Source organism: Biomphalaria glabrata, chromosome 5 (assembly GCF_947242115.1).
Source record: "Biomphalaria glabrata chromosome 5, xgBioGlab47.1, whole genome shotgun sequence".
NCBI lineage: Eukaryota > Metazoa > Mollusca > Gastropoda > Planorbidae > Biomphalaria > Biomphalaria glabrata.
In genome coordinates this window covers 27,188,543-27,202,996 of record NC_074715.1, presented here as the reverse complement: position 1 = coordinate 27,202,996, position 14,454 = coordinate 27,188,543, and the positions used below count along the sequence as shown (strand labels likewise).

The 14,454-nt window shown below is 37.1% G+C and overlaps 1 long non-coding RNA gene across 1 annotated transcript; it reads left to right on the top strand.

Moving 5' to 3' along the window:
- Positions 1–2,725: 2,725 nt before the first annotated feature.
- Positions 2,726–8,455, top strand: LOC106053887 (uncharacterized). Its single transcript, XR_008778069.1, has 3 exons — positions 2,726–2,917; positions 3,378–6,379; positions 7,625–8,455. It is a non-coding gene; the product is annotated as an uncharacterized LOC106053887 (long non-coding RNA).
- Positions 8,456–14,454: the final 5,999 nt, after the last annotated feature.

Here is a 14,454-nt window from a genome sequence, read left to right as displayed (position 1 = left end):
TCCTGTTGTACCTGTTACCAGTACCTTAATGAGCTGGACAGATCAAGACAACGTTGGGTCTGCGTTCAAGCCTGTTGCTATGGACCTTAAAGACCTCAGCCTATCTGCCGGTGCTCACGAGGAAAAGTCGAAGCTTGACAACTGCATCCAGAAGTTTACCATGAACTGTACGTGCGGCGCATCACACATAGAATTTAGATGCCAAGAAAACCACCAACAAGGCATGTGTACTTCTACCATCATCATCGACATTAGCATTGATGAATGTCAATCAAATCACTCTAAATCTGAGCTGTCAAGAGGAAGACATTTTCCACTTGAACCTGAAGAGACCTATCTTCTGGACGTGAGACTGCTATCTGAGGATGACTGCGGTGCATTGGACTTTGTTTGCAACGTGGCTGCATGTGAACCTGCAGCTCCCTTGAGAGGCGTCTGTCGGGAAGGTCTGCTGAGACAGCGTGTCCGATCAACGGCTGTGCTGAAGAAAACAGTGCTCGACCCTATCTCTTTGTGTGTCAAACGGCCACGTCATCGTCGCAACAATAGCCTGATCAACTGGAGAAAGAGAAAGCGGCACCAGAGGAAAACAGTGCGGATGCCTTCGTGGGAAACACGCTCCCTCCTGCCTGTGGCTCCCACCAATCGACCTCCACCTGAACTGTCAAACCACTACTGCAGTGTTTCTTTTCGGGACGAAAAGTGCTAAGAAGGGGGCAATGTTATAACTCCGCCATGCACACCGCCATCCAAGATAGTGCAGAAAGAAGGTGCGCACTATCAGTAACCAGACTAGAACAGGATGTTGACATTAAGAGACAAACGATTTCCGCCCAAGTGGAGAGAGCCAATACGAAGCGGCTGTGCTAAAGGCAGATGCCCTTTGTGTTTGTCATGTCTCCGTGTAAATTAACGTCTATGTCTCGTTGAGTTGCCTCCCTTTAGTTATTACAATATCTTTATAAGACTTAATAAAAAATATAGATCTCTTCTCTACTGACTCTAGGCCTTATGTTGCTTTTTCATCGCTAACTGTGTAGACCCTTAAAGGATGAAGCCTACAGTAGCACCGTCTATGGATGTAGAGTATTACATTATTTCTGAAAATGTGTTAAATTAAATTAGCATTAGGACCTACAATGTTGTGTCTGAAAATGATTTTTTTTTAAACACGACGCTCACAGGGCCACTTTGTTAAGAAAACATTATAAAACCTTTAACTTTAACAATTCAATACGTGACAAAGTGGCATTGATGAGACCTTTTAGGTGACCCTACCTGCCTATTTGGGTACCGGCCCACCGGGCATTTGCCCTAATGCCCATATAGCCAGTCCGCCCCTGACGTAGACCCTCATTGACCTATATCCTAAGCCTATTCATTTTTCACTCTCGCAAACCCCTTGGAAGTCGTCGTGGACCCTGGATCATGGGCGCCCGCAGGATTTTTTTGCAAGGGGGTGCAAGTTTCCACCCATGGCTCAAAGTCGTAGCCTCAACTTTCTTGTTACGGAGAATATGAAAGAAAAGAACTGGTGCCCCACTCGCCCCCCCCCCATACATATACGATATTAAGTTCACTGTAAATACTTGTTTCGTAAAATGAAAAAAAACAACAACTAAACATGTGAACAGAGTATTTACTGTAGTATTATTATTGCCTGATGAAAGGTGAAACGTAATGAAGAAACTAACGAATCAAGATACGTAATGTAAATCTGTGTTCTGTAATTGGTTAAAATGTGGCTACTCAGTATTCAGAGGGCTACACGTATATGGTCGGCCATCAATTCCTCGTAAGCCAAGGCTAGTCTAATACAACATTAACGTATCTTTACAACTATACTTCAGTTACCATGTTCAGTTGCTACTTGCTATTTAGATTTTAATTGATTTAACAATGAAAAAAAAGTTGCTAGAATTTGGCTACTCAAAATCCAGGGAGTGCATGTGCACCACCTAGCACTCCCCTCGGGCGCTCATGTGGGGGTCTATATAAACCAGTTTGGGAGTCACCGATCTACGGTTCATAAAGAATTATAGTTTAATTATAGTCTTAAACATGGGCTAGAAAGTATTTTTTAAACTGACTATTTTAAAAGATGAATGAACAAAAATCGATAAGATTAAATTCCCGATTCGCATGACGTGTCTTCTTATTTAGACCGATTAATATAACGTTTTCTTATCTCCATCGTGATATTCGCCTTATGGCAAATCTCTGGTACTCCTTGTTTAAAGTTTACATCGGTCACTAAGCACTTAAGATCAATAAACAAAAAAAAGAACACGACTTTTGCACTAGCGAAGGGGAACAGAAGCCACAAATGTTATCACCCATAATTTTGTTATGGGTGATAAAATATGAATTATTACACAACTTAAGTTATTACATAAAATAACATGGGCTTAAGTAAAATACAAATCAATAGCTATAGGTACCATATTCTTCACCTATCAACACATAAATAGGCCTACAGCTAATAAGAGCAATTAGTGATTATGTTTGTCACGTGTCATTGACAGGCCCTGATTTACCTCTAGGCGCACAAGCTGTAGCTTAGGGGCTTCCAAGATATATTTAGCAATGGACTTACAAAGGTCCTCCAAATAGCGCCATACCTCAATAGTTTTGAGTAATAAAAGAAATGTATCTTTTACGTAGTTCTTTTTTTAGTGTATTTTTCGGTTTTTTTTTTTTTGAGAGATTCTAAAGTAATATATAAAGAAGTGTCAGCCTGCAGAATGCATACAATAATTTCAAATAACTATTTAGTTATGTAAGGACTCAACTCTCTCATCTTACAAACTTTGAGGTCAGGAGGAAAACATCGTGACACATTTGTTTTGGGGTAGTGAAAAAAAATAATTTGAATTTTTTGAACTGATCTTCACAATTCTTACAAGGAATGTCTTTAGTAAGTTTTGTTTCAGAAATAGATAGATACATTTATTATTGTTTTCTTTCAAAACAGCAAAGCATGAATTCTTTTCTTAATCCTGTAAATGACATCTCAACTAGAAATATTGAAATTGCTGAGAATAGAAAGTTGTACATTTGTAAAATGTAAATTTGCAGTCTCATGTTTGACTGTAGTGTGTCCTCTTTTTTTTTTTGTACAAATGTGATGTAAACATTTGCATAGGGAACTTAAAAAACTGGTCTAATACATGTAAATGAAATAACAAAATTTGGAATTTAAATTTAAAAAAAAAAATTAAACTGTGGCCAACTTTTAAACTTGATGTCTACAAGTCTACAAGGCTATGACATTGACATAAATATATTGAAAAAGTTCAACACATTATCTATATCATAAAAATAATAAGATTATTTTGAATTATAATACATAATGTTTATATTTGTATATTCCTTAGACTGCATGAAGAGCGATATTTTCAAAGTAAGGATTTTAGGAAAAATATAATTGTACATCTTCCTAGTTGATACTGAATCTCTGACCTCATCACAATCAAATATATAGATATTACACTTCAAAACTTACATCTGAAATATGGATGCACAGAGAGATCCCCCAAACAGACCTTTCCAACTTATCGCAGACACACATCAGCATGCTGTCCCACAACAGCCACAAATTAAAACTACTCCTCATCAGCCAGTCCAGAAAGCTGTCCCACAACAGCCTAACTTGCACACAACAGCAAGACAGCCACCTCAGCATGCTGTCCCACAACAGCCACAAATGAAAACTACTCCACATCAGCCATTTCAGGAAGCTGTTACACAACAGCCTAACTTGCACACAACAGCAAGACAGCCACCTCAGCATGCTGTCCAACAACAGCCAGAAATGAAAACTACTCCACATCAGCAAGTCCAGGAAGCTGTCCCACAACAACCTAACTTGCACACAACGCCAAGACAGCCACATCAGCATGCTGTCCCTCAGCAGCCTTCCGAACCAAATCTTCAGGTGATCGTTAAAAACTTCGCTGACAGCAAAAATTACGCGATAAGCGTGAAGCCTAATACTCTTATTCAGGACTTTATGAATCAGATTACTAACTCAATAAAAGGATATGTTCCTAATACTCAGCAGATGTTGACATACGCTGGCAAAGTTTTGGAGTCCGGGGCGACCATTGCAGACTACGGTATACAAAGTAATCAGACCATATTCCTAACTGGGCGTCTTCGAGGTGGCTAAAACTCTAATACCAGATTCAAGCAGTTATCAGCAGCATACGAATACACCTCAGCTTATAGTGCGACGATAAACTGTTAGGTCATTTAGAATTACTTTGATGCATTTTTTTAAAAATCTATCGGTGATTTGTGACAGAAGAAATAACAGGAAAACATTTTCCCGAGATCAACGTTTTGTTATTGGAGTCTTTTTTTAGAGCCTAGTTTCCAACACGAGAGCTCTAGTGGCTGTTCCGATAAAATTAAATTCCAATTATGAAATCTAGTTCTAGAAATAATTATAGAACAAGAAATGTCTCCTTTCTATACTCAACATTCCTGTACTTTATTTGAGTGCTGGCAGCTGAAGGAATGTAGATGCACATTAACAACACACAATAGTATTCAATAGTATTAACCACTCCACTAATTTATAATAATAATAATAATCAATAATAATTATTATTATCTTTATTATCCATATGGAAATTTGTCTTACAATTTGTGCATTACACCAAACAAAACATGAAATAATATTTGACTTCAATGATTTGTACATAAAATCCATATGATATGTCATATATTAAAATTTAATATAATTTATCTCATGGTTGAATGAATGTAAAGCTACATGGTATTTTATATATGTATTTAATATTGTTTTTAACAAAGTTTCTATCACTTTCCATTGTCGGATCAGTTTGAAACTTTGCGCAACTATTCATTGTCGATGATAACACACGAATCAATTAAATAATCCACTAGGTGTAGTTAATTGATTTTGTTTTATTTAGAAATGCACTAAGGTAAAGAGAGATAAACCTTGTGTAGAGAATTTTTTGACTATAAAACCTATTTTTTTAAATGTACTTGTAAAGCTCAGTGGTTAAAGCGTCGACCTTTCATCATGGAAGTTCGAGACCCCGAATTTGAATTCGGACTCGAGCAACTTAAAAAAAAAAAGGTTTTGAAAAAAAGCAGCAAGGAAACCTCCCCCCCCCCCTTCCCCTACTGGTTCTACAAAAGTGATTGGACCATAGCGCACTGAGCATTTTTATAGACTGAAAGTTGTGCTAAAGAAAAAAGATAAATAAAATATTTCCAATCGCACACATTTTTATTATTGTTAGTCTAGATCTATTAGACATTAATAACATGATTAATTCAAAATAATTGATGAAATTGTCTTCAATATAAATTTGTGTTGGTTTTTTTAAAAGTATTTTTTATTTGTTTTTATTTTCTAATCAGACTAATTAGCTAGATACCCTAACCCTTGGTTGCTCACTCATTTGAAATGCCTGGCCACTTTAACAGCATGAAACATGGGTGTCGTATTGGAAGATACAGACGTAATTTCAGTACAGAAAGAGGTCACTAACTTTGACCTTAATGTCCTTATCTGGATGTTTCCATTTCAAGCCTAATTTATTATTGAAGGGGAAAAGTCATATAAAGACATTTTCGACTTGAATGGGAGCTATTCGCGAGAAACGTGTGAGTCGGCCGCCTTGTTGATCTCCCAAAAACTCTGCTTCGAGATTTTTATTTTTCGAGGGGTGGGGGAGAGACAAGGAGGTTGTTTTCTTCTGACAAGCTGTTCCTAGAAGCAAGTATTATTTTTATCTAAGGGAAAATCCGAACAATACATGTCTACATGGGAAATATAGAGCTAGAATTGATCCTTGTACAGGTATCATTCAAAACATTTGAAAATAATCCCCGTTAAATAAAAATGTCATCTAAATCTGGAAAAAAAAATTTGGTGAAAAAAAAACAACTAATTTATTCTACGATACGGTTGAAACCAACTAATAAAGAGTATTTAAAAAAATTCTTTAGGCCCATTCGTTGTAGCTTTCTCTTCAGCCTGCATTTTAATGCCTTCATGCACACACACACACAGCTTTTAATGAAACGCCTCTTACCCAACAGCACTCTTTTGGGCCCTTAGATGTTCATCGCATAATTTTGTAGCATCCTCCAATAGAATTCCCTTATTCCCTACCACGAACACAATGTTGAGAACTTGACATACTGATATTAAAACAAAAGATAACAAGGGAAAAGCAAGTATTACACGTCAAAAAAGAATTACCGATTGTGATTTAGAAAACATCCAGGTAATGTACCTGTAAATTACCTCAGGTTCCTTCCATATATAGAATAAGAACAAATTACCTTTGCATTAAGGTGATTTATCATCATAGGATTATTCTATAATCAGAAGGTAAGAAATCTTTAACACTCATTCTTATTTTTTAGACTTTGCATTAGTTTTATATGGTAAAATTTATTTACTTTTAACAAGGAAAACCTTAGTTTTAGTTAACAGAAAATGAATTATTCGCGCCTCCTAGCGATTTAGCTCTCTAATTAGGGGCTCGGAGAGGTTTTCTGAATATAATTATAAAGAAAAGAAACTAAATAACAATTTTCTGGTTAATTTTTTTTTTAATTTATAGATATACTCCTAGATAGCATAGCATAGTATCGAATGACGAATCGCTAACATGGGAAGGGGCCAATAGTGATTTTGGACGTCTGCAGGCGAGAGTTTGACGGAATAAATAGCTCCGCATGCCTACAAAAATCAATGTTTACCAAGCAGTGGCTTTCTCAATCCTTCTATATGGATCTGAGGGTAACCCGAAAAAATAGCGCGGACAAAATAACTATACTATCAGTATGTGGCCGTCACGCTACTGCACGAAAGTCGCTCGATTAAAAATAAAAATGAGCGTGACATTACATACAACGTGTATTCTTAGCCTTTATAAACAAACATAAATGTTTTCTTTTAATTTTAGTAACTAGCTGACCAGAAAAAACTACAGTTAATTCATATTTATATTTGTTGTAAACATTAAAAAAAAATAAACAAAAATGATCTTTCTTTTCAAACAATTGTTAACATACTCTCCCTTACATTTATGTATTTTTTTAGAAGTGGTGTATTTTTATGAAAAAATCGCTTGCATAATTAATCTTAAAAACAAAACGGTTTGCTTTTAGAAAGCAAAAAATAGCCGTTGCAAATTTGCATGGTGAAATATGATTTCTCATTTCTCTTCTAGTTTTTGAGATCTGAGTGTGACAGACGGACATTTTACACAAACCTAATAGTGGCTTTTCCCCTTACGGGGCCGCTAAAAATGGTATTTCAAACATAATATCTTTTCACTCTGGCAATCTGGAGTCGTCTCTTCTACCTAAGACCGCTGACGACAATTCCCGCTTATCATGCACCATGCACGCCAATTAGTCACCAACCAATCGCTAACTTCTTACCACCGTCTCCATAGAAACACTAACACTCCATAACAATACGTTAGGCTTTATCTTACAACAAAAAGATGAATTGAGAATGAAAGTGTTAGGCTGGCACTTAATTAAATTTAGTTTCAAATTCAAAAGTCAATTGTTAAAGGTGTCTACATCGCATATATAAATCTTCCAATATTCTGTTTAACAGGTAGAATGGAATCTGAAGGTCTGACCATAACTGCTTGGTTAAAAGGCCCCCCAGAAATAGATCGTCAACGTCGGGGAGCAACAGTGAATGTCCTCCCTGGGCAGGACACCCAATCTGATTCAGTCACTTTCACCAGAAGAAGGGATGGTCTTATATCCTTTGTTCCTTCTGACCAGCTGGACCAAGTGGACGGTGGGACTGACTCGATCCTTGGAAGTATCAGCATCAACGACACGCCCAAAACTTTGTTCCAGATATTTGTTTTGAGTTACACCGACAGCACAACTCATACATTTAAAGTCATGGAATCCTTCTCTGTAAAAACACTGATGACAATGATTCATCAGAGACTGGGCATACCTCCGGACCAACAGAGACTACAGTATGCAGGCAAGAACCTAGAAGGAGACAAGCCACTTTCTTTCTTTGAAATTCAAAAAGAATGCACTCTATATTTGACTGGCCGCCTTCGTGGTGGATAGACACTAATAGACAGTATAGACACTAATAGACAGTATAGACACTAATAGACAGTATAGTTCAACCTGTTATCCATTCCTATTTATGTGTTCTTCATTGTTCAAAATAACAGGATAAAAGATTTAAGCATTTGGTGTTACTTTTCTCGGTGTAAATGTCTTTATGAATCAAAGCAGGTGATACTATTTTCAATACCATAAAAATCATTGTATTAAGTCCTAAGTATTAAATCTGTAGAGTGTATGAATGAAGAAAATAAGGTAAATGTAGCCTCTAGATAGTATGGTTTGTGCTATTTTATTGAAACATTGACATGATATCATTATAAAAAATTACATTTACCAAAAGAAATTCAAATCTTCAATCTTGTATTCTGTGTTTTCAAGTAAATGTTCATACTTTATTACAAGAGAACTCAAATAATTATTTTATTTTATTAATAAGCTCTTAAACACCAATGTAAAGTAATGTAAAACAAAGAAAACACTTTTCACCAACAACAAATCCAATGTTCAGGTGAAACTAGACAAGAAATCTTACCCCAGGTCCAGAATAAACTAGACAACAAATCTTATCCAACTTTCAGGTAAACTAGACAACAAATCTTATCCAACTTTCAGGTAAACTAGACAACAAATCTTATCCAACTTTCAGGTAAACTAGACAACAAATCTTATCCAACGTTCAGGTGAAACTAGACAACGAATCTCTCTCCCAAGTCCAGAAGAAACTAGACAACAAATCTTATCCCAAGTCCAGGTGAAACTAGACAAATAACAAACAAATTAGTTAGAGAATTCCCTTTAAAAATCAAAGCCCTATATGTCGTGCGCGCGTGAAGTTTTCTTTTTGTTTTTAATATTTGTTTTTTTGTGTATCGGAAGTAGTTTGTATTAGACGCGTTTTGTTGTCTAGAATATTGTGCATGTGTATGTTTACGTCATCCTTAGTTTCCATAATGGAGAGAGCTTTATTTGTGAGCTGGTTTTCTGTTTCCCCGTTTTAACGGTACGTAAGTACATAGTTTTAGTAAGTAGGCTGATCTTTCGTTCTGTATGGGTGTCGTTAATGAAAAGTTCTTTATTGTAGCGGCATCGCTAGATCTAGGTTTTCTTTCTTTTCAGGGTGTTAGGCTTGGGGCTATGGGAAAGAGTGTCGCCTTTCAGCCATTGGAGCCGTATCGTTAACTATAGTTGTTGGAGGTGTATGATGTTCTGTAGGGCGCCGAGATAGAGTATGTGTGTGAGACACTGGCGGATCCGGAGGGGGGCGGTAGGGGCGATTCGGGGGGGGGGGGGGCGGACGAATTTTAGTATAGAATTCACTCAATTTGTATACGAATTTATTACTTATGTTAATAATATAAACCAATTATTTATATTTAAACCCATTTTTTATATTATTTCGCCCCCCCTCTCTAGTATGTTGGTCGATATGGTGGGGTCGGAAGGGGGCGATGACATCAATTCCGCCCCCCCCCCTAAACTTTCGAGTGGGGGGGCGGTCCAATTTATATTGTTACGTATTTCTGAATCTTCTGGCTAGAAGTATTAGTAGGCACACAAATAAAAACACTGTAAAGAACTTGACGACTAAACTTTCAGTTTCATATAACTTTAATGACTATTAACTCTAACAATTCGTCACTGTAACATGTAGCGTAGAAGAATGTACAATATCTGTCAGTTTACAATTAGCTATACTTCGTTGCAATTCATCTCTTCACTTCGTTGCAATTCATCTCTTCTCAACTTGCACCGAGTCGTATTCCACAGAACAGACCAACGACACACTTCCCAGTGTCGCTTCAGGTCTCCAAAACTGAACCAAGTCGTAACAGACCAACGACACACTTCCCAGTGTCGCTCCAGGTCTCCCAAAGCTGAACCAAGTCGTACTCCAGTCTACCACATCAGAGCCGCCCACGTCTTACATCGACTGTATCGACTGTAACGGCTCAAGTCCACTGTAGTTCGCTGTATAGACTTTAACGACAGTAGTCCACTCCAGTTAACTCTACCCTAGTTAACTTGCATCGAGTCGTACACATTTCTCTTCCACTAGAGCCGCACACGTCTTACATCGTCTGTATCGACTGTAACGGCTAACTCACGACTCCATACGACTGACTTTCACATTAACTCTCTGGCTTAAATAGAGTCCCTAATCGCTTGTCCAAAGTTGCACAAACACGGCTAGTATCCTCTGGAATAACACGTGAGGAAACGTCACATCCTGTCTTTGTTTATACATGTAGATTCCAGAAAACATCGGCTGCAGTGTCATCTTGCCGGGGTCACAAGTTGTGACCTCTATCTGTCACTGGACATTGCTAGTACCTTCTGGAATAACACGTAAGGACACGTCACATCCTGTCTTTGTTGATACATGTACATTCCAGAGAACAACCGCTGCTGTGTTATCTCGCCGGGGTCATACGTTGACCTCTACCTATCCCTGTCATTTGTAACAATATGTAGAAATCACAGCTTGCTAACAGAATCAATTGAATATCTATAGGAATAAAACTTGTTGGGGGGGGGCGGTCCTATTTTTATGGAGAAATCATTGTATGTGAACAAAATTAGTTGAATATGTATATAATATGAACTACGTGAACCCATTGTATATTATGTCGCACCACACTCTAATCTCAAATTTTATCATTAGTAAATATAAAATGAAAAAAGGTTGTACCAGGTGGGAGGGGCGATACATGCAATAACTTTCCCCCCATGGGACAAACCAATACTTTTTATTTTTGTATTATAGTTAAGAAATTACAAAATATAAAAAAATCTGTCACTAATATAATTTATACATGCTATAAAATTAAATTCTTATATCGAGTCGCCCCAACCCTATTCTTAATGCCAAATGCAATCATTAGCAGAATTATAAAAAGGAGTGAGGATTAATCATTTTCACTCTATCGCCCCCTCCCCTTTCCAGACAGAGTTTATGTAATTTCACATGAATTTATCTTAATTATTTTAAGAAAGACTTTGCTTTGGAAAAGTTTTAATTCAAACGAAATTTTTCAGTATAAGAGTCACGATTGAGATGTGCTCTAAACCCAGATAATCTTTTCCTAGTCGCCTTTTCACAACCTTTACTCAATCTGATATTTTTCTTGTTAAATAAGTTTTGTACTATAACTCACGATTTATGCTTGAATTTTGTTGAATATTATTTATCGAATATTTTTTTTTTTCGGCGGCGATCCTCAAAGCCTTAATCTAAAGATGTGGGGTATCTTATCTTTTAAAGGAACAAATCGGTTTTATTTGCAATGTATTAAGGGCCTAAAAATTTATATTAGAATATTTTTCAACATTATTCAAAAGGTCCTTTATAATAGGATGAATAATGAGCTTTAGGTCAGGAGAATGCGTTTCTTAAGTGAAGAATGCAAGAAAATGCTTTTCGTGATTGGGCTTCGAACCGAAACCCAACTGATGAATAATGAGCTATAAATGTCAGGAGAATGCGTTTCTGCAGTGAAGAATGCAAGAAAATGCTTTTTGCGTGGGGGCTTCGCCCGAACCCCACTGATAAATAATGAGCTATAAATGTCAGGAGAATGCGTTTCTTCATTGAATAATGCAAGAAATCGCTTTCGAACCCCACTAATAAATAATGAGCTGTAGATGTAGGGAGAATGCGTTTCTTCAGTGAATAATGCAAGAAATCGCTTTCGAACCCCACTAATAAATAATGAGCTGTAGATGTAGGGAGAATAAGTTTATGCAGTGAAGAATGCAAGAAAATGCTTTTTGCGTCGAGGCTTCACCCCGAACTCCACTGATGAATAATGAGCTATAAATGTCAGGAGAATGCGTTTCTTCAGTGAAGATTGCAAGAAATTGCTTTTGGCGTCGGGGCTTCGCCCCGAACCCCACTGATAAATAATTACCTGTTGTCACAGTCTTAGTTGACATTGCATGATCTAAAGTTCACGTCATGTTAAGAGTTTAAAAGACACGTGGAATTCCTGATGTAGAAAACAGGAAGTAGAATGAATAAAGTTGACTTTGAGTTCAGTCAAGTCAAATCAAGTCAGTAAGGTCTTGCTCCGGGTCCAGGAGGGTTGGACGTTGCTTCCTGGACTGGTGTATATATATGTACATAGCATGAAAGTCAATGGACTAGTGATTGTTGATTAATAATATTTGAGAGCTGATTTCATTATGTGCTTATTGAATATTAAGGTATTACTCGTATTTCAATGGATATCTATAGTTGAAGCTCCAGTGTCACTAGTAGTAATTGTTCTTATTGTTACCCGCTGAGATGCGGACGTGATTGATTAGTAACTGACATGTATTGGATACTTTTGATACCGCTGTTATGCGGATAGGATTTTTATTATTTCTTGACTTGTAGCACTAACAAGGAGTGCAGTATATTATTATTTTAGTAAAAATAAACTTCATGTTGTCTGCTGAACGGACTTGAGTCAGTCGTATAATGTTTGTCTTGTCACGTGTCTAGAGTACTTCAGGAAGCAAGAACCCAGTATTACACCATTCAACCTGGCATTGACACCTGTAGATGTCAGAAGGATGTGTTTCTGCAGTGAAAAATGCAAGAAAACGCTTTTTGCGTCGGGGCTTCGCCCCGAACCCCACTGTTATAATCTTACAGCGCTCCCCCAGACCCCCAAGCTTGCAAGAGAAAGGCCTCAACATGACTTTTAATTTTTTCGCCGAAGGTTGAGAAACATTGCTATTTTATTCTCAAATATATATATATATATATATATATATATATATATATATATATATATATATATATATATATATATGCTGTACGCACGTTTATGCATAGGGTTAGGGTTTACTAGGCGTTAGGGTTAGGGTTTGGAAAAAAATCACCCCCCCCCCCCACTCCAAAGTTCTGGATCCGCTAGTGGTGTGAGAGGTGTGTTATTGTTATTTGAACAATTATTATTAATGTCCTGTTCACCACCATGAAATTGATACTTAGGGAAATACCTTGTTAGTAAGTGATAATGATGTAGTATTAAATATTGTTCATTTTTAACAATTGTTGACTAATCGATGATGTTTTAATTTTATCTTGTCTTCGATGACATTTATTCGTTGTTCAATTTACTTCTCTGTTCACATGCTAGCATTCTTTGTTTTGGTTTACACTGTTCAGGAGGGGGAGACCGGGCTAGTACATCGTACCCTAGATGAGCCCGAAAAAACCCACCTGGCACTATATATATCTCAAGACTGACGAAGCTCTCTTTTTTATATAAAACAAAATAAATTAACTATTTAATTAATTATTTGTCTAATTTTTTTTATTTATTCATGTATTGACATCAACTTTATGAATAATTATGCACAATTTTAACTTGGGAAGAGAGAGAAAATACAAAATATAGTAAGGGAAATAACGAAATATACAACCTATCAAAAGTAACATTTACCGTTAGTCGATACAAAGCAAAATAATGAATTAAAAATTAATAAAAGGATAACTGTAACTATATATATATCATGGGCGTAGCCAGGATTTTTTTCGGGGGGGGGGATTCTTTCTTACCCCCCCCCCCGAAAAAAATTATGTATATATCTATATGTTTGTATGGATGTGTGTGTGTGTGTATGTAAATAATCAATCTCTATTACATTCTGACCCTTTATTATTTTGGAAGGCGTTAATTGTGCCTAAGAATAGGTTCTTTCTGGAGTTAGTGAAAAAGTTGTAGACCCCTCGCCCCTGCCAGTAAGGGGTCTGGGGGAGCGCTGAGAGCTCCCCCATCGCGGAGCTTCGCCCTGCCGCCAAAAAGTATTTCTGGTATTGAAAGCCAACTAAATGCATATTCTTAGGTACCTACAGTGCATTATTTTGCTATTTAAAAGTTTTATTTCAAAAACCTAATGTGCTATTCTTACTGACTTACACCGGCGCCTTCGACATGGATGTCACGCTTACACCCTCCCGCGCCGTTCGGCGCATTCGCTGGCAAGCTGTTTCCACAAAAATATGTCACTGGCAATGTCCGAAGCCTCTTCTTACCTGCTCTGAGGACCTTCATGAAAGTGTGGCGCCAAGTTGTACTAGGATGTCATCGCAACTCTTATTATGTGTAATTCATTTTGTCAGAGAACATGTCCCGCAAACCTCATGCGACGCTCTGTCTTACTAAGGGGTCGACTACCATTTCGGCATAGGATTTCCTTGATTTAGACCCGATCTCTATAACTGACTCCTAAAATCAGTCTTAGCCATCTTTGTAGAGACGCATTCAGTGCTTTTCAATTTCATTGCACTTTATTAATGGAGCCCAGCTACTGGTAGATGTGTAACTTCTCTTGATTACGATTTTAAAA